The 19888-nt window shown below is 38.8% G+C and overlaps 1 long non-coding RNA gene across 2 annotated transcripts; it reads left to right on the top strand.

Annotated features, from left to right (window-relative positions):
• The first annotated feature begins 9184 nt into the window (after positions 1 to 9184).
• On the top strand, positions 9185 to 12174 carry LOC107830279 (uncharacterized). Of its 2 annotated transcripts, none has more exons than XR_012711384.1 (3): positions 9185 to 9266; positions 11904 to 11969; positions 12082 to 12174. It is a non-coding gene; the product is annotated as an uncharacterized LOC107830279 (long non-coding RNA). The 2 variants fall into 2 exon arrangements; XR_012711385.1 differs by lacking the exon at positions 9185 to 9266 and adding an exon at positions 11676 to 11813.
• Positions 12175 to 19888: the final 7714 nt, after the last annotated feature.

Below are 19888 nucleotides of genomic sequence, written 5' to 3'. Positions count from 1 at the left end.
TATGTGCGGACTGAACACATTGTGGCTTATCCGACGGGGTTCCCTAAGAAACGGAACTTTGCACGTAAGTCTCATGTTTTTAGCCGGAGGTATATCCGACCATTTTCCGTTAAAGCACTAAACCCTATTTTGTTTTTGCAGCTGAGAAATTGCTCCCTCCGCCTGTCAAAAATATCCGTGAGTGGATGAGTGTTATTCTCCCTCATACGGAGGGGGTCCGCACGTAGGCAACTTTCTATGACAAGAACGGGCGCAAGCCTCTTTTTTGTAAGATGTAGTTTCTATTCGCTTCTATTTTCCTTTGTATTTAATTCTTCACGTGTTGTTCATTGATATCAGGGAGGGTGCGGAGAGTGAGGGATTCTCTGTTAGCTTTCCGGCAGCCAGCTTCCTCTGCTCACCCTATCGCGGTACCCACTGCCCGACCTTCATCAAGGGACTCTTTAGTTGAGTCTGCGGTCGTGGTTACTCCTGCGAGGGTCGCTTCTCAGGCCGAAATTCCGACCCGTATCACTCACCCAATGGGTGAAGCCGTCTACTGGGGAAGAAGAGAGGCCATCGAAGTAACAACGAGTGGAGTTTGAGATCTTGCCCCCAACAGTGATTCAAATAGACGAATCTTCTACGACGGGATCTAGAGAGGGGGTTGTCGTGGCTCCCCCCGTAGGGACGGAACCAGTCGTTGTCTTGGCTCAAGCAGAGATTCCTACCATTGTCGGTGGTCAGCAACCTATCATGGCAGAAGGTTAGACTTCTGGGGTCGTCGTTGTAGTTTCGAACGTACTCTCATCCTCTGCAGTTGGTCGTGTTTCCTCTTCAGCTGCTGAAAGAGGAAAAGGCGTGGTGGTCGATGATTACGAATTCGAATCAGACCTCGACCCTGATGATGTCAGGATGTTTGAGGAGGGCCTTACTCACTCGGTGGTTCGTGCGAGAGGCTCGACCCGTATCCTTGAGATCCCTTCGGATGTCAATCTCTTGGTGGACATGGAGGATCTGGTGCCACAGTTCAGCATGATATGCTTCGTAGTCAAGAATGCGGCCCTTCGGTCCGTTCCTGATGTTGATTTAATGGATGAGGTGGCTGCTATGGGCTTAAGGGTTATTACGTTTACTTTCGTTTTCCCTCGCCTTTCTTGGTGATACGATTCTAATCCGTCTTTACATTTTTTAGATGTATCTGGTGGAAATGGAAAGCATTCGCAGGGCCAATTTCGGGCCAAGATTTTCTAGAAGATGTTAGAGAAATATTGTCGCTACCACGACAAGTGTCGCGAGATGCATGAGCGGCTGAAGGCAAACCCCGGTAATCAGGCTCTTGGTGAGGAGTTGGAGAAAATGGACCAGGAATTGATGCAAGCTATCCACAATAGGAGTGTGCTTGAGGAGCAACTTCGAATAAAGGACGAGCAGCTCGAGTTGGGCAAGGGGGTCGTCATAGAGTGCGAGCATCTGCAGGAGAAATTGAGGTCAATGCAGTCGGAGATGGATCAGAATTTGATCAAGGTCGAGTTGTTGAGTGCGGAATGGATGGGGAAATTGACTGAGCTGGAGAACAAGGTTGTTGGGTTGGAGAGCATCGAGAGTGCTTGGTCTGCGGCTTCGGCGAGGGAAGCGGCCCTGGAGAACACTATCCACGTCCTCCAGTCCGAGCAGGAGTCGGAGAGAGCGACGACTACCCTTATGGAGGCAAGGCTTGAGGAGCGCATTAGCGGGATTGATCAAGAGGCATCGGTTCTGGGAGACCGGGTCACAGCACTAGAGGCAGAAAATAGGAGACTGTTGGCTTAGATTGAATCTTCCTCCACCGTCGTTCCCCACCACATGCACGAGCTTTGGGTTTATGTCAAAGCCCAGCGGGATATATACAAGAGTTTGTGGGAGGCGGGCACTGTGACTGAGGCTGCATATGAAGAGGCGCGAGTGAAAGCGCGGGAGGCTCGCATCAATTGCGGCTATGATGCTGCGATAGCAGAAGCTAATGGGGGCACAGACGCCGAAGGAGAGCTTCCCGAAGATGGCAGTGGAGAGGGTGGCTATGATGAGGCAGAGTAGAGGGATAGTGATATTGATATGTTTTCCGTTTGTTGTTTTATTCCCAAATTTTCGTTCGAAGTCGATTGTCGTTGTTCCTTTTTTCTTTTTTCCCTTTGTTGTAGTTTGTTTTTTTTAGATTATTGACTTGGGTCTTATGTAACCCGCGACCATTTGCACGGAGATTTTGTATAAAGGAGAATTTTTTGCTGTTATTTGTCTTGTATTCTACTCTTGCTTTCGTTTCGCGTGATTTCGATGCGAGATAGATTCCCTCACGACGAGTCCCAGTTTTTGCACTTTCTGATGATTCTTGGCCTTAGGAATATTTCGCACTTTCTCATTGGCGATGGCTTATGGCCTTAACTCTCCTCTTGGGCGAAGGTCATTGGCCTTAAAGGGTGTTATTTCGAACTTATCGAAATAGTAACCCGTCGTCGTTCGATCGAGGTTGCACTTCCTTCTTGGGTGAAGGCCCTTGACCTTAAAGGGTATCATTTCAAACTAATCGAAATATTAACCCGTCATCGTTCGATTGAGTCGAACTTCTTCTTTTTGGCGAAGGCCATTGGCGTTAAAGGATGTTATTTTGAACTTATCAAAATAGTAACTCGTCGTCATCCGATCGAGGTCGAACTCTTTTTTTTGGAGAAGGCCCTTGGCCTTAAAGGGTGTTATTTCGAACTTATCAAAATAGTAACTTGTCGTCGTTCGATCGAGGTCGAACTCTTATTTTTTGGCAAAGGCCCTTGGCCTTAAAGGGTGTTATTTCGAACTTATCGAAATAGTAACCCGTCGTCGTTCGATTGAGGTCGAACTCCTCTTTTTTGGCGAAGGCCCTTGGCATTAAAGGGTGTTATTTCGAACTTATCAAAATAGTAAACCGTTGTCATTCGATCGAGGTCGAACTCTTCTTTTTGGCGAAGGCCCTTGGCCTTAAAGGTTGTTATTTCGAACTTATCGAAATAGTAACTCGTCGCCGTTCGATCGAGGTCAAACTCTTCTTTTTTGGCGTTTTGAACTTATCGAAATAGTAACCCGTTGTCGTTTGATCGAGGTCGAACTCTTATTTTTTGGCAAAGGCCCTTAGCCTTAAAGGGTGTTATTTCGAACTTATCAAAATAGTAATCCGTCGCCGTTCGATCGAGGTCGAATCTTCTTTTTTGGCGAAGGCCCTTGGCCTTAAAGGGTGTTATTTCGAACTTATCAAAATAGTAACCCATCATCGTTCAATTGAGATCTAACTCTTCTTTTTTGGTGAAGGCCCTTGGCCTTTCCAAACTTATCGAAATAGTAACCCGTCGTCATTCGATCGAGGACGAACACTTCTTTTTTGGCGAAGGCCCTTGGCCTTTTCGAATTTATCAACATAGTAAACCGTTGTCGTTCGATCGAGGTCGAACTCCTCTTTTTTGGTGAAGGCCCTTGGCCTTAAAGGGTGTTATTTCGAACTTATCGAAATAGTAACCCGTTGTCGTTCGATCGAGGTTGAACTCTTCTTTTTTGGCAAAGGCCCTTGGCCTTAAGGGTGTTATTTCGAACTTATCAAAATAGTAACTTGTCGTCGTTCGATCGAGGTCACACTTTTCTTTTTCGATGAAGGCCCTTGGCCTTAAAGGATGTTATTTTGAACTTATCGAAATAGTAACCCGTTGTCGTGCGATCGAGGTCGAACTCTTCTTTTTTGGCGAAGGCCCTTGGCCTTAAAGAGTATTATTTCGAACTTATTGAAATAGTAACCCGTCGTCGTTCGATCGAGTTTGAACTCTTCTTTTTCGGCGAAGGCCCTTGGTTTTAAAGGGTGTTATTCCGAATTTATTGAAATAGTAACCTGTCGTCGTTCGATCGAGGTCGAACTCTTCTTTTTCGGCGAAGGCCCTTGGCCTTAAAGGGTGTTATTTCGAACTTATCGAAATAGTTACTCGTCGTCGTTCGATCGAGGCCAAACTTTTATTTTTTTGGTGAAGGCCCTTGGCCTTAAAGGGTGTTATTTCGAACTTATCAAAATAATAACCCGTCGTCGTTCGATCGAGGTCAAACTCTTCTTTTTTGGCGAAGGACCTTGCCCTTAAAGGGTGTTATTTCGAACTTATCGAAATAGTAACCCATCCTCGTTCGATCAAGGTCGAACTCTTCTTTTTTGGCGAAAGCCCTTGGCCTTAAAGGGAATTATTTCGAACTTATCGAAATAGTAACCTGTCGTCGTTCGATCGAGGTTGAACTCTTCTTTTTTTGGCGAAGGTCCTTGGCCTTAAAGGGTGTTATTTCGAACTTATCAAAATAGTAACCCGTCATCGTTCAATTGAGGTCGAACTCTTCTTTTTTGGCGAAGGCCTTTGGCCTTAAAGGGTGTTATTTCGAACTTATCGAAATAGTAACCCGGAGTCAGTCCCAGTTTTCGGAGTGCCAAACATTTTCTGGGAGAGTCCCAGTTCGTTTGACATTGCTTGCATCAGGGGTTGCAACGTTGGAGAATAGAAAACGTCGCTATTTCGCTTAGGTTCGTTCTGCGCACACATTGTAGTTTCCTTGTCTGACTTCTGCCTTCCGGCTTGGAGGTGTCACCAGCGGGCGGTGTTTTGGTTATTTCGTAGTAGTTTTTCATTCTTTTATTGAGATGCTTCTTTACTCGCTAGTCCACGCGGCTTTTGTGTTCCTTCTTGAGCAAAGAGCAGAAGGTGAGTTAAAATGATACTTTCCTTGCCCCTACCCGGTGTTCCAATGGGGGAGAACAGGTTGGTAACGCTGTTCGTCTTGTTTGGCATTTCGATGGTTGATGGGGCGAAGATTTCTAAGTTTGTCGATTCTACTCGGCTCTCCTCCCTCTACCGTGCTGTGCTTTTGTCTCGCATGGGTTGGGTTTTTCCTTCGCACTCTTTTTGGTGGGTGATCGTATTTCTTGTCTTTGATCTGGGAGAGACTAGGAAATTTCACTAAGAAATCCCCACAGACAGTGCCAAATTGTTTAACTCAAAAGATATCGAAACCTTTTTGAACAAATCAATCAAAGAAGATGAAGGGGTAAATCTTAGTCAGGCATAATAAATTCCAGATCAAAGGGCTAATAGTATGAATTGTATATAGGACGAAGAAGATATAAACGATCTTATTGAAATTCAATATTGACCCCCATCGATCGATGGGAGAGATAGCTTTACATGTTCTTCTGTAGATTACTTCTTTCCTATCAAGATGACAAGAAGAGAGCTTGGGAGAGAGAAAAGTGGAGGGAACCTCTCTCTTTAATCGAAGGTTTTCCCCTACTATATATAGCCATGGCACCTTGGCCATTTACTTGGCCTGACGCTCTCTCGCCTCCAGTGTGTCTTGGTCGTCCTTTTAGGCATTGCTCTTTCCGACTCGATGGGTGTCGGGAAAGGGACGTAGAATGGGTTGTGTTATCTTTCACTGCCCGGTCACTTAGGTGGGACGTTGGTCAGTTCGACCGTGACGGTCAGATTTTGACCAATGTACAATAACCAGTCTATCTTAATGCAAACATTAGTGGTTGTTTCTACGGCTTGAACTTGTAACATGTAAGTTATGCGAAGATAACTAATTTACCGTTGCTCCAATATTTCTCTATTAATCAATGTGTTTTTTATATAAGAAAAAATATTCAAGTTAAGTGTTTTCTTCTCCTTTATTTAGGGTACGCTCATTCTAGAAATCCTAAATCTGCTTCTATAATAGGCTCCTCGGGTTAGATAAACTCAAGAGTTTAATAGCGTGTTTGGCCAAGTTTCTAAAATCAGCTTATTTTGAGAAGTGTTTTTCTCAAAAGTATCTTTTTAAAAAGTGCTTATGCTGAGAAGCAGTTTGTGTTTGGCTAATTAATTTAAAAAGCACCTTTGAGCAGTAATTAGTGTTTGGCCAAACTTTTGAAAACTGCTTTTAAGTATATTTTTCTCAAAAATGCTTCTCAGAAAAGTGTTTTTGAAGAGAAACTACTTTTTTCTACTTCTCAAAAACTGCTTCTGCTTCTTCTCAAAAGCATTTTTTTTTCCTTCCAAAAGCTTGGTCTAATACCTCAATTTTTGACCAAAAATACTTTTGACAACAAAAAAAAACACTTTTGGTCCAAAAAAAACTTGGCCAAACAGGCTATAAATGAATGAGTTGAGGTTAAAGTTCAATAAGTAAAAAATAAATAAAACCGTTAAACTAAAAGTGTTGATCATGACTTACGAATGGAGTAATGGACCTAACCTGGCAGTTGTTGAGTGGGACCGAAATTACGTTAACTCACACTCGCTTAGCTCATTTGAAATAGATTAATCCACTATGAATGAACCTATATTTGTTTATATCACTCACCCAAGGCCGTTAAAATAAATTTAGATGGCATAAGTGATATAATTTACACATACTATACATTTTATGATATATACAGGTAAACTTTTACCATTTAAGTATGTTCTGGACGAGTAAAATCCTAATCTATTTTCTGAATCAATCAGTTTTGGTGCTTCTAAATTAAATTTATTAATTCAACATTCACTGTATATCAAGAAGTTAAAAGGACATGAAAGGCGAAGACGTCATTGATCACGTGAAGTTCAATATGGAATGATGTGGAAAGTTGATAACCAAATACTACTTTTTAGCAACTTGGCTAAATTTTTATTGGAAACAGAAACAAGAAAAGGTTAGCAAATTTAGCGAATGTAAGGAATAAAAAAGAAAGAGCTCTTCGCATTAAATGACATTTGCTCGCCTCCTTCATAAGACCGCCCCCTCCTCCACCACACAACATGAATTTCTTCCCTAGTTTTATTTTATTTGTGTAACCTGTGATTCCCTGTTCTTTACGCTTGCGTTCTGAAATTTTTGTTGATAGTTACGTATTCCCCATTATTATTGTCATTTTTATAAACTATTATTCACAGAAAATAAAAGACATTCCCCTCTTCATTTCTAGCTCCATCTCTGCCACATGCTATGTCGCGCTTGTACATATAGTTTGGTTTCATTTTTGTCAACAAAAAAATCAGTGTGCTGGTATTTCATAGTCCTCGCCATTATTTTATCTGCTGAAACAAGAATCTGTATGGTCAAGAAATGTATAGTATTTTGAGTTTCAATCTATATGAGGTAGTTTAATTTGACACGAATTTAAAAAAAAATCTTTTAAAATTTGTAATTTTAAAAGCTTAAGTTGAAAAATCTTTGAAGGTCTATAACATTAATATGAGTATAAATATTTCTCATTAAGGATAATATGGGTGTTACTATTGGTTGTTACTTGTTGCTTTATCTTGACTGTTTCTTGAGCCGATGGACCACTGGAAACAACCTCTATAAGATAAGGATAAGATTTACGTACACACTAACTTTTCGAAATACAGTACCATTTATAAAAAGTATAAAATTGAATTATTTTCAACTATAATTTTTTTTTTCTTTCTGACGCACTAATAAAAAAGTATGTCAAATGGGAGAAGTATACTGGAATAACTGGTGGGGCCTGGAACTTGCAGAGTTGCAATTTTCAGGTCACATCATTTTGATATGTTGCTAGTTGTGGGCCTTATTAATCATCACTCATCAATTAGACGTTTTCTTGGCCGCGGGGGCGGGGGCTCTACACAGAAGTGGTAGTATCTAACTAAATTACTCTTATGGTTATAAATAAGATTTTATTTATGGTGAATATCAATATTTAGAGAGATTTTGGGTTTGTTACTTGATGACTAAGTCACTCTTCCCCTATAAATAAAGGGGTTCTATTCCATTGTAATTCATCCCAAAATCAATAAGAGTTCTCTCTCCCTACTTTTCTCTACAATACTCTTCTTCTTCTTTTATTGTTTCATAACACGTTATCAGCACGAGACTCTAACCAATTGAGTAGAAGCTAAGATGTATTGTCTTCATATGATCTTGTTAGAATCGTCAGTTCAATATCTTCACATAGAGATATTACATCTCTATCAAGAATGATGATTTCAAGATGCAATATATTCATTCAAGTTAATATGGCTGATTTGTTTATCATGTCTCTACCAAAGATCGTTTGAAGATGATGTATTGGAATGCAAATGCTTAAAGATGTGAATTAATGCTCTCATCAGGGGGAGTTAATACACGTTGTACTCTTTTTCCCTTACAAGGTTTTGTCCCACTGGGTTTTCCTTGCAAGGTTTTTAACGAGGCAACCAAAAGGCGTATAGTTAGATATGTGTACTCTTTTTCCTTCTCTAGAATTTTTTTCTCATTGGGTTTTATTTTAGTTAAGGTTTTAACGAGGCACATTATCTCTTGAATAGACATTCAAGAGGGAGTGTTATAAATAAGATTTTATTTATGGTGAATGTCTATATTTAGAGAGATTTTAAAGTTTGTTACTTGATGGTTAAGTCGCTCTTCCCCTATAAATAAAGCAGGGGTGGGCATAAAATCCGAAAAATCAAATTCCGAACCGAACCAAATTAATTTGGTATTTCGGTTTCGATTTTTTCGGTATTTCGGTCTAATTCGGTACTTGAATTTCGGTATTTCGGTTTTCGGTTTTATAATTGAACTATTTCGTTAAACCGAAATACCGAAATTTGGTAATATATCATACAACCCAAATCCCCAAACCCAATTACCTATTTTATAAGCCCACACGGCCACAGCCCACACGCCCACACCCAGGCCCAGCTGCGTCCCACTCCCACCCAGGACCATCTCCCCCAACTCCCAACCCAAGCCCAATCCCAATCAAATAATCGATTAGACTTAGACGATTACCCAACAGTCCAACACTCAGAGTCTCAGACTCAGTTAATACACTAGGGCTGGGAGATATCATCGAGAATTCGAGTTCGAGATAAGGTATTAAGGTTTGCTTACTGCTTCAGCCTTCGGTGCTTAGGAGATATCATCGATAACGAGAAGAAGAAGAAGACGAGAATCGACTGCGACTCTAGGATATCAGTCAACGAGTCGAGTTACGACCAGTCGACATTCGAGCTCGAGTCTCATCTCATCTTCACCGGTTAACTTCATTACTTTTGTAAGTTTTGTAAGTCTCATCTCATTCTCATGATCTCATCCCAGTACTCGACTACTCTCTGAGGTTTTTTTTGAGATTTAATTTCTGATTTTCGGTATCAAACTATTTTAGGGTTATAGGCGGCGATTTCCAGCTCGATTCGATTCCTCAACAAATTCCGGTCAAACGAAGTGTCGAAGACGCTGCTGTCCTGTTCCAATGTTCCGAGCTCGATTCAATTTCAATTTCAAAGGTATGTTTCGCTTTCTTTTAGTTGTATTGCTGATTGAATGAACTGATGTTCCGAGCTTTTCTCTTTAGTAGGAAAATATCATCTGTATCACGTTCATACTCTTTCTTTTGGTTGTATTACCTTGTTTAGGTCTGATTTTTTGAACTTTACCATATCATATGAGCAACTAACAATAGCAGACTGCTCTCTTTGAAAATCATGAAATACAGTATCTTCTAGTATGTTGGCTTCTAGAATTTCAAGAAAAGATTTAGTCACTCTCTTATTCTTTAACCCAGGATCATTTGTTGAACAATAGAGTCATTGAAACCTTCAACTTTTTTTGACTTTGGGCTATGAACTACTTGAACTACTGGGAATTTATGTTTGTATTTGTTTAATTTTGTAAGGTAGCAAGGTACTTAATTTGTTGATTGTTATTGATAGCAAGGTAGTTATTAGTTAATTTGTTGATTGTTAATTTATGTTTATATTTGTTTAATTTTGTATAGATGGAAGATACACGTAAAGTAAGTGATGTTGGTTCTAGTGAAAGTTTACCTATCACGGTAGATAGTAACACCAACAACATTGATAGTGAAGATTCCAAGAAAAGGAAAGCAATGCAACCTAGGTCTGACGTTTGGAATCATTTTGATAAATTTGAGGTTAATGGGGTTGGGAAAGCACGGTGTCGATATTGTAAACAAGCTTATGCTGCTAATTCATCTAAGAATGGAACAACAGGATTGAAGAATCATTTGCTTAGATGCAAAGAATACCCACTTAAAATTGCAGAAGATAATAGTCAAACAAAGATAAATTTTCAATCTTGCCAAAATGATGAAGGATCAATTTGGAAATTTGATCAAAAAGTGGTTAGGAGGGCCTTAATTGAGATGATAGTTACTGATGAACTACCATTTAGCTTTGTAGAAAATGAAGGCTTTAAAAAGTTTATGAGAAAAACTCAACCACTATTTCGTATTCCTTCTCGTAGAACAATAACAAGGAACTGTTATGAATTGAGGCAAAATCTAAAAAGTTCTTTTAGAGAAGCACAACCAAAAATTTGCCTAACAACAGACACTTGGACTTCATTACAAAGAATAAATTATATGTGTTTGACAACCCACTTCATTGATAGGGATTGGAAGTTGCATAAAAGAATACTTAATTTTTGCCCTATCACTAGTCATAAGGGTGAAGAGATGGCTAAAGCTATTAGGGATTGTTTGCTTGAATGGAAATTAGACAAGGTTTTCACTATTACTGTGGACAATGCTTCTTCAAATGATGTAACTGTCAAAGAATTGTCTAAACAGTTAGATATGTGGAAAACTAATATGATGAGTGGTAAACATCTTCATGTGAGATGCATGGCTCATATACTAAATCTAATTGTGCAAGATGGTTTGAAAGAACTTGATGCTTCTGTGACACGTGTTAGAAATATTGTGAGGTATGTGAGATCTTCGCCTGCAAGGACCTTAAAGTTTAATTAGTGTTGTGCACATGTAAAGGTAGAATGTACCAAAACATTGTGTTTGGATGTTCCTACCAGGTGGAATTCCACCTATTTGATGTTGGATACAACACAACACTTTGAAAAAGCCTTTGACAAGTTGCATCTTTTTTATGATGGATTTTCTGCATATCAATGTTCTTATCTTTGTGAAGATGGTGGTAATGCAGGTCCTCTTGAATCTGATGATTGGGTGAATGTGAGGAATGTGATAGAGTTTCTTGCAAGATTTCACGAGCTAACTAAAAAAGTTTCAGGTTCACGTTATGTCACTTGTAATTCTCATTTTGAGGATGTATCTGAACTTTATTGTCATTTGAAAATGTGTTTAGCTAGAGGATGGCCATTTGAGAAAAATGGCTGAGCAAATGCAAGAAAAGTTCAAGAAGTATTGGGGTGAGCCTGAAAAGATGAATAAAATGATTTTTATTGCTTTCTTCTTGGATCCACGTAACAAATTTGAATATGTTGAGGGAGCACTTGAAGAACTTTTTGGGGAGGAAAAAGGGAAGAAAATAAATGCTGAGGTGTATGCTTATATGAATTCTTTGTTTGAAGAGTATCTAAAAAGTATTCAACCGAATCTTGTCCTCAATCTCCATCTAGTTCTACTTCATCTAACAATACATCTAATACATCTAGTGGGAGTGTTATAAGTGAAACTTTAATAAGGACAAAGCTTCACTTGAAGAAAAAAAAGGAAGATAATGGAAGTGGGGGTGCTAAATCGGAGTTGGATAAATACATTAGTGAAGAACAAGAGCCTTTTAGTGAAGAATTTGATATCTTGAGTTGGTGGAAAACACATGCTCCTAGATTTCCTATTCTTTCGGAGTTGGCTGGTGATGTGTTGGCAATTCCAATTTTTAGTGTGGCGTCAGAATGCGCGTTTAGCACTGGTGGCCGTATTCTTGATTCATTTAGGAGTTCATTGACTACTAAATGTGTGCAAGCTCTTATTTGTGTTCAAGATTGGATTAGAGAAGAGAAGAATCCTATTAGTGTTGAAGAAGACTTGAAGTATCTTGAGGAACTCGAGCTTGGTAAGCTTTAATATTTTGTGTGTATTTTAATTCAAAATAATATATCATGCTTTTTCATTTGTATGACATATTTGGTCGTATTATCTTTAGATATGGAAAATAATGGAAGCACTACTAGCATTGTTTGATGTATAGTTGCAACTTGCATCTTGAGTGGTAAGTTTAATACTCTATTTGTTTGGTGATAATGATATACTTAATAGTTTGTAGTTTTGTTTTATTATCATCAAACTATAATATTCTAACTTATGATTTATATTTTTTTTAGGTTCAAGTGCAATCATGCCCCGTGCTACTGCTCAACGCTCCGATATTTGGGAATACTTTGTGGTGAAAGAAGATAACGGAGAAGTTCGCAAAGTAGAGTGCAAACATTGCTCTATCTGTTTTTGTTGCACTATGTTTAACTGTTTAAGACTTTAAGTGTTAAGACTGTTAAGACTTAAGACTTAAGACTGTTGCAGTTGTAGACTTGCAGTTGCAGTTGGCCAGTTCAGTTGCCATATGTTTAAGTGTTAAGACTGTTTTTGTTGGACTGTGTTTTTATTGCACTGTGTTTAGCATCTGCAGACTGCAGTTGTACAAGTTAGCATCTGCAGTTTAAGTGTTCAGCTGCCATGTGTTTAAGTTTGGACTGTGTTTTTATTGCACTGTGAGTGTTAAGTGTTAACTATTAAGTTGATTGCCAGATCTGGCGTGCAAGTTTGCATCTGTAGTTGCCAGATTGTGAAGTTGTTGTCTGCAGAATAATATGTTATTCTTGTTTCAGGCTTTCAGCCATGAGCCATGTGCAGTTGTGCACATTGTGCAGTTGTGCAAACACTTTAGAATTTCGATTGTGTAAACACTGCATTTGTGATTCCTCTTCCAATTGTGCATGACTGCATGTGCAGTTGTGCACTGTTAGGTTAGGCGTTAGCATTTAGCAATTTAGCATTGATTATTCATTGATTGTTAAACCGAATCCGTACCGAAACCGTACCGAGCCAAAATAGTAAATACCAAACCGTACCGAAATATTTTGGTATGGTATTTGGTATACACAATTGATAAACCGAATACCGAAATACCGAACCGAAATTCTTACATACCGAACCGAAATACCGAACGCCCACCCCTAAAATAAAGGGGTTCTATTCCATTGTAATTCATCCCAAAATCAATAAGAGTTCTCTCTCCTTACTTTTCTCTGCAATACTCTTCTTCTTCTTTTATTGTTTCATAACACTTATTTCTTTTTTAAATTAAAATTATTGATTTTCAGATTCATGAAATAGTAAGGGTGAAAAAGAAAATATATTAATTTCTTCTAATTTTTTGAAGTGCCAAATATTTGCGACGGATGTTTTATTAAAGTGACAAATATAAAGAACAAGAAGGAATAATGCTTTTCCCTTTTTGAACTACGAAAAATATAAGATTTACCATTTCATGACCTTGGAGCATCGCTAGTGAATTCACTCCTCCTCTTCTTCTTCTATTTTTGCTAAATACATCGACAATTTATTTGCCACGAAACATTATTTTAACACCTCAATTTTAGGTTAGATGTATTAAATATTTTTGTATACGGACAAAACCGCGCCCACCCGATTTTATTAATTGATCGTGACTAGGGGGATGGATCGAGGATCGGCACTGTAGTATATCAGACCGAGGTATGAGGATAAGGCACCGAGTTTGGGATTCGAAGTACCTGTCGAGGTCGAGACCGGTGATGATCGAGGTCAAACAGGATAGGACATCGAGCAAGATCGAAGATAGCATAATAACAGAAAGGAAAGATATCCATGACTGGCTGAGGATCACGGCGGAAATCTCGAAAGGGATCAAATCAAGAACGGTTATTTTGCCCATCATGGGATTTACTTATGTAACTAGAATTGTACCATAAATAGAATTCCTCTACTATATAAAGAGGGGTCTAATCATTCTATAACCATCTTACATTCAAGCAGATCAAAGCGATACAATACCCTTTTCCTCTCATACTCTCTTATTCATTAGTTTATTTCATAACTTTATTCTCACTCACTTAGTTCGAGGGTGACCTAGCTCGAGGGCTAAATTGCATTTCAATACTGGTTTGTTTTACTTTGTTGTTTATTTCTACTATTAATCATCATATTTATCAACTGGTGCTACGTGAAATTACATATCCTTAAAACCACTTATAGGTTTAATTGTTATCCGATTTTAAGGGTAAACAGTTTGGTGCCCACCGTGGGGCTAAGGACAATAGTGATTGCCTGGTGCAATTTCCGTAACACATTATTTTACGATTGTTCTTTGAAGTGTCTTTGATTTCATGATCAACATGTCTAACTCTCAAGTAGCACCCGCACACACAGGCAATGACCTTGGTCTTCATGGTAAGAACGAAAACATAGCCGCCCTAGGAAACGGAGTACCTCCAGTAAATCCTGAAGGAGCTCCGGCCTTGGATCCAATTGACGTCAGCTCCCATATTTCCATTAATGGGAATTTGGGCGTCGACCTTAGAATAGCGTCTGTAGAGATGCCCGAACAACCAATCAGAATGCATAGAGCGGTGAAGAAAGCGGAATTAGCCTTCAAATGATATTCGAGATGTTGCAGACTCAGCATGCTGCAATATCATAACTCCAAAATCAAAATTGTGCACCGAGCAGGGTCGAGCTCGAGTCATTACAAGAAGTTGTTCATAGAGCCGAATCAGCGCCAAAGAGATCGAGCGAAAGAGAATCGGAAACTAATCCCGCTATCGTAAAAATGCTCGAGAAGCTGACGAAGAGAATCGAATCAGGGAAAACGAAGATCGAGAAAAATGATAGGAAGGGGGAAACTTATAACTCTAAAGTCGACCAGATCCCGGGGACACCACCAGTATTGAAAGGACTTGATTCCAAAAAGTTTGTCCAAAAACCTTTCTCCCTAACTGCGGCTCCGAAGCCAATCTCAAAAAAGTTCTGTATGCTCGAGATTCTGAAGTATAACGGAACTACAGTTCCAAACGAACACGTCACCTCATATACGTGCGCCATTAAGGGAAATGACTTGGAAGATGACGAGATTGAATATGTGTTGCTAAAAAAATTCAGAGAAACTCTATCAAATGGTGCATGATATGGTACCATAATTTACTACCTAATTCTATTGATTCATTTGCTATGATTGCAGATTCTTTTGTGAAGGCGCACGTTGGAGCCATTAAGGTTGCAACTAGAAAGTTTGACCTATTCAAGGTAAGGTAAAAAGACAACGAGATGCTCAGAAAATCTGTATCTCCATTTTAAATGGATCGAATGGATTTGCTACCGGTCACCGATGATTGGGATGTTCAAGTCTTCACTCAAGGTTTCAACTAATGGAGTTCCATAGCTTTTGTGAGCACGTGATTTTTGCTTCACGAAAACTACTCCAAAAGAAATCAAAAAATAAAACAAAATTTTCTTGGTGTACAATTTTTAGGATTTGTGTGGCATTTTTGGATAATTATTTGTGTTTTTGTCAGTGAATGTTCATCCTGTTATAATTAATTGAATTAATAAAAAATATGCGGCATGTGCACTTAGGATTTTTTATTTTTATTAGGAATTAATTAAACCATAATTTGGTTTTAAAAGAGGGAAAATCACAAAAATATGTAATTGTTGTAATTTTGTCATTTAAATGTGCCATTGTGTGATTTTATTTTTAATTAAATGTTTTAACCTGTGTGATAATTGTTGTTAAAAGTTAATTGATATTTTGTAGTTTAATTTTGTTTTTTACAATTTATTTTAGAATTTTTGTTAATTAATTAAAAGAAGAAAATGAGAAGAGTTGAAAATATAAGAAAACGGACTGGGCCAATTCTGGACCATTTCAGGCCCAAAAAATCACACCCCATGTCCAGGTCCAACCCAACCCATCTCCAGCCTTTATCAAATGACGTCGTTTCAGGCGTCTCAATCTGGACCATTGATCTACACTGATCAAACGATCCCAAAGCCTTGACCAAACCCGACCCCCGACCCGTCACTCCAATACCCGGACCGCCCCAATATTACTCCAAACGACACCGTTTGAGTTAAGTGAATTGATCTGGACCTTCGATCTCTCTTGATCGAACAGCCAAGATCAATCCACCCCCCCCTATATAAACTCAACCTCCTAACCCAGCCCCCTAACCAAACACCCCTCCCTCGTCTTCCTGTTCATCATCGTCTCTGAAACGATGCTCCCCCTTAAACTCTAGCCGCCCTAGCTCCCCTTCGCCTGAAACCCGACGACAACGACGCCGTCGGCCACCAAAATAACACCCCTGAACCTCCTAACCACCCCCAATCCAAATCCAGTACCCGTTTGTTTCGAATCATCCTCAAACTTCTCGAATCTTCATTTGAAGATTCGAGCAAGGCCTGAACCTACCCCAATCCGCCTTAAACTCACACCAAGGCATCCCCTGATCACCCTTGTTACGGATCTGTTGATTTCTTGCCTCGAAGCAACCTCCAACTTCTCGAATCTTCAATCGAAGATTCGAGCAGGACCTAGATCTACCCTAACCAGTCCCAAACTCATACCAGACATGTCCCTGACTTCCCTCGTAACCAAACCAAGTTTGGTTTGGTTCGAATCTGCCTAGAAATGTTCAAACCTTAAATCCGAAAAAAACGGAACCCTAAGATTCCAAATCATAGAATCTGTCCATTAAATGAAGGGTTGGGGTCTAATAGACCTTAATCGAGGTATTCTCAATTGAGAATGCTTCGATTAAAGTCCGTTCGACCTCAAAGAGGTCAAATCCGGTTCAAGACTGGGACATTTTTGTTTTTAAGATTCAGAGGTATTTTTCCTTTCTTTCTTTTCTTTTGTTCATGTATTCTATGTGTATCTCGTTGCTTGTTTTAGTAATTTGTGTGATTTTTCTACTTTTCTTTTAATTAGTTCTGTTTCATCTTCAATAGAACTTTTTATTTGGTCCAATTCTGGCATTGCTTCTGTTTGCTGTAATTGTTGTGAGTTACAATGTGTGTAATCGATTAAATAAGTATCGTCAATTAGTCTGGCATATTGAATGTTAGATTAATATGATAATAGTCTGAGTTTTGATTCATTCTGTCTGTTTCCCCTCCTGCTTCGTTCATGCTCTAAAGTTGTACTAAAATGAGTTCGTTTTTATATTTGAACTTAGTACTGAGCCTGTGGGCATATTCAGTTCGTCACATTGTTTTTGCTTAATCATTTGAAATGTTCTGAATTGTTTGGTCAATCGAACTGATTCATCACAGCTGCTATTTTGGTTGTCACCTAAACCTGCTGTGTCATGCCCTGTAAGGGTGTTCTGGATCATTAATAGCCTTAGCCTTTATTTTTGTTGTTGTTTGATTCAAGTTAAGCAATTGATGAATCGAATCCTACTGTCTAGAGTCTGAAATGAATCTGACAACTAATTTGAATTCAGTATTGGTATGATAATGTCAACTAGATAGTAATAAGTCATAAGGCTGCATTCAAAACTTAGGAGCATTGGCTATAGCTGCAATTTCAGGGATTTTAGGGGGTAATTTGGGAATAGAAAACAGGGAGAAATGGTTGGTTTGAGTGTTCTGTCCACTAAGTATTAAAATACCATTAAACTAATAAATTGATTAGTATTAATGGGGTATTAATGGGGAACAAAAGGGAATGGGGGGCTGAAATTAAGGAAAAGCTTTCCTTAGTGGAATTTAAAGTGAAGATCAGATTTTTTGTGGAAAAATTCTGATTTGAATAAGGAAAAGGGGTCGGGCACTAAGTTTGAAGGGGGGGGGGGGGGGCAGATTTGTATAAAAGGGGTTGGGGACTGATTTTTTAAGAAGGGGGAGAATTTTAAAAAGAGAGAAAAATGGAGCTGAAAATTAGGAGAAATTTCAGAACCAAAGAGGAGAGTGCATATAGGCTATGTGATCTTACTAAGTGAGGAATAGAAAAATGTTTAAGGGCTAATCTTACGTTAAAGATCTTAAGTTTGCTTTCTTCTTTGAGGGTTCACAATCAGAAAGACAGTTTTCTTACACCTGTCTATCTTCTGTTTTGACTGTAATTGCTTTGTGGAATTGTTTGGTTTGAATTTGGAATTTCCTGGGATTTCTGCTAGTTTTTAAAGCTCTGTTCTATTGAGTTGCTGGGGTTATTCTTTTATTTTCAATTTACTCCTGGGATTTTCTGCTACTGTTACTATTGGCTACTCGTCTACTGGTTGTTGTTGTACTACTGTGTTACTGTGTATGCTACTGCTGTTTTTCTGCACTGATCTTCCTCTTCTTCTCTTTGCTTTCCAAATACCAGGTACACAAATTTGATACACTGGTTCTTGTAGACTGAAACTTGAAGCATGAATACAAAGAAATGAGGAGTTGAAGTTTTAAAATTCATTATAGTTGTCTATTTGTTTGTATGTACATTAGAATACCTTTCTTTTATTAGAGTAATGTAGGTGTTTGTTTATGTATAACTGGACATGCCTATTCTATAGTAATTTAGTTGTAAAATCCACCCCCCCCTTCTGTATGCTTTTAGCTAATAAAGACTAATGATGTAGTAGTAATGTTTTGTCATTTCAGTCTATTTTGTTTAAAAGCATGTTCCAAACACACATCAGGCCATATGTTGATTATTCAATAGTTTAAATTATTTCAGTTAACAAATTGCTTATCTAATTTCGTAAGAACAAGTTCAATTGGTTAATTTCAGCATCTGAGTGGTCTAGGATAAAAAATCAGATTTTTCAGGTTCATTCATTCTAGTAGAATATCACTTTAAATTGGTAAAAATTTGTTAACAAAAATGACACTGTTTTTAGTTTGGCAAATTATGAATATGTATAGAAACCAGTAACTAAGTCCAATTTGAAGTAGTATGGCCCAGGTCCGGTTTTACCCCTTATATGTCGGACCTGAGCCAATAACTGTCAAATAGATTGCTCTTACTACGTTCATTTTAGATTTAACGAATCATGTTCGAAACTCAACTAATAACTCGTAAGTATGTAAATAAAGTAGGTCCTTTTTCCTCATTTACTTTAGAGACAAACGAAATAGAAAACATAGTCACTATAGGACGACCTTTAAAATAAAAATGAGACGAGCCTCGCCAAACAAAAAATGCAAAAGCTGCGGGGCCCTCTATACGTGTTTATGAAGTTGCTTAGATTCCGGGACGGGCCGTTTAGTAAAATTTCACGGCCTCGCCCAAAATAACACTATGTTAGTCGCTTAGGGCGCGCCTTTAAATTTATCTTCTCAAACTCGGGTGCACATTTATGTGACCCAAATCCAAATCTCGATAGAGTCGAAATATGTCGGTAATCACGGGTACATTGATGTGACGTGGTTCGAGATATATTTTCACGATGTTGCAATTCTCGATAAAAATGGTATATGATAAAAGCGGTTAAAAGTTAACATTTACACATAAACTCATAATTGTTAAAATCAGATAATTTACGCCAAAGATGACAGTTGAGCAACCGTGCTAGAACCACGAAATTCGGGAATGCCTAACACCTTCTCCCAGGTTAACAGAATTTCTTACTCGGATTTCTGGTGCGCGGACTGTAATACAGAGTCATTCTTTTCCTCGATTCGGGATTCAACCAGTGACTTGGGACACCACAAATATCTCAAGTAGCGACTCTGAATCTTTAAATAAAATCCCGTTTCGATTGTCCTGTAATTGGAGAAACTCCTTTTACGCCCCTTAGCGGAGGTGTAGGTGAAAAAGTAGGTGTGACAACTCTGGCGACTCTGTTGGGGATGTAACCCAGAATCTCTGGTTTAGAGTTCAAGAGTTCGAGCTTAAAATAATTGTTATATTTGGCTTTGTTTATTATCTGGTTTTATTACATCTTTGGGCCTAATGTGCTAAATGTTGCTTTTTACCGCTTTGATATTATGTGAACTGTATATATAAACTGCTACGAAATCCCTCTCTTCTTTCTCTTGAGGAGTGCACGCTGGTCGTGACTTCTTTCTGTTAACGTCATATCCCAAAATAGAACGAGGATTCGGAGGAGTTGCAGAACCGGATGATCTTTTGGTTACCGGTACGCAGCTCCTATCCTCGGCTCG

The sequence above is a fragment of the Nicotiana tabacum genome, chromosome 7 (assembly GCF_000715075.1).
Source record: "Nicotiana tabacum cultivar K326 chromosome 7, ASM71507v2, whole genome shotgun sequence".
Lineage (NCBI taxonomy): Eukaryota > Viridiplantae > Streptophyta > Magnoliopsida > Solanales > Solanaceae > Nicotiana > Nicotiana tabacum.
This window is presented reverse-complemented; position numbering and strand designations above follow the sequence as displayed.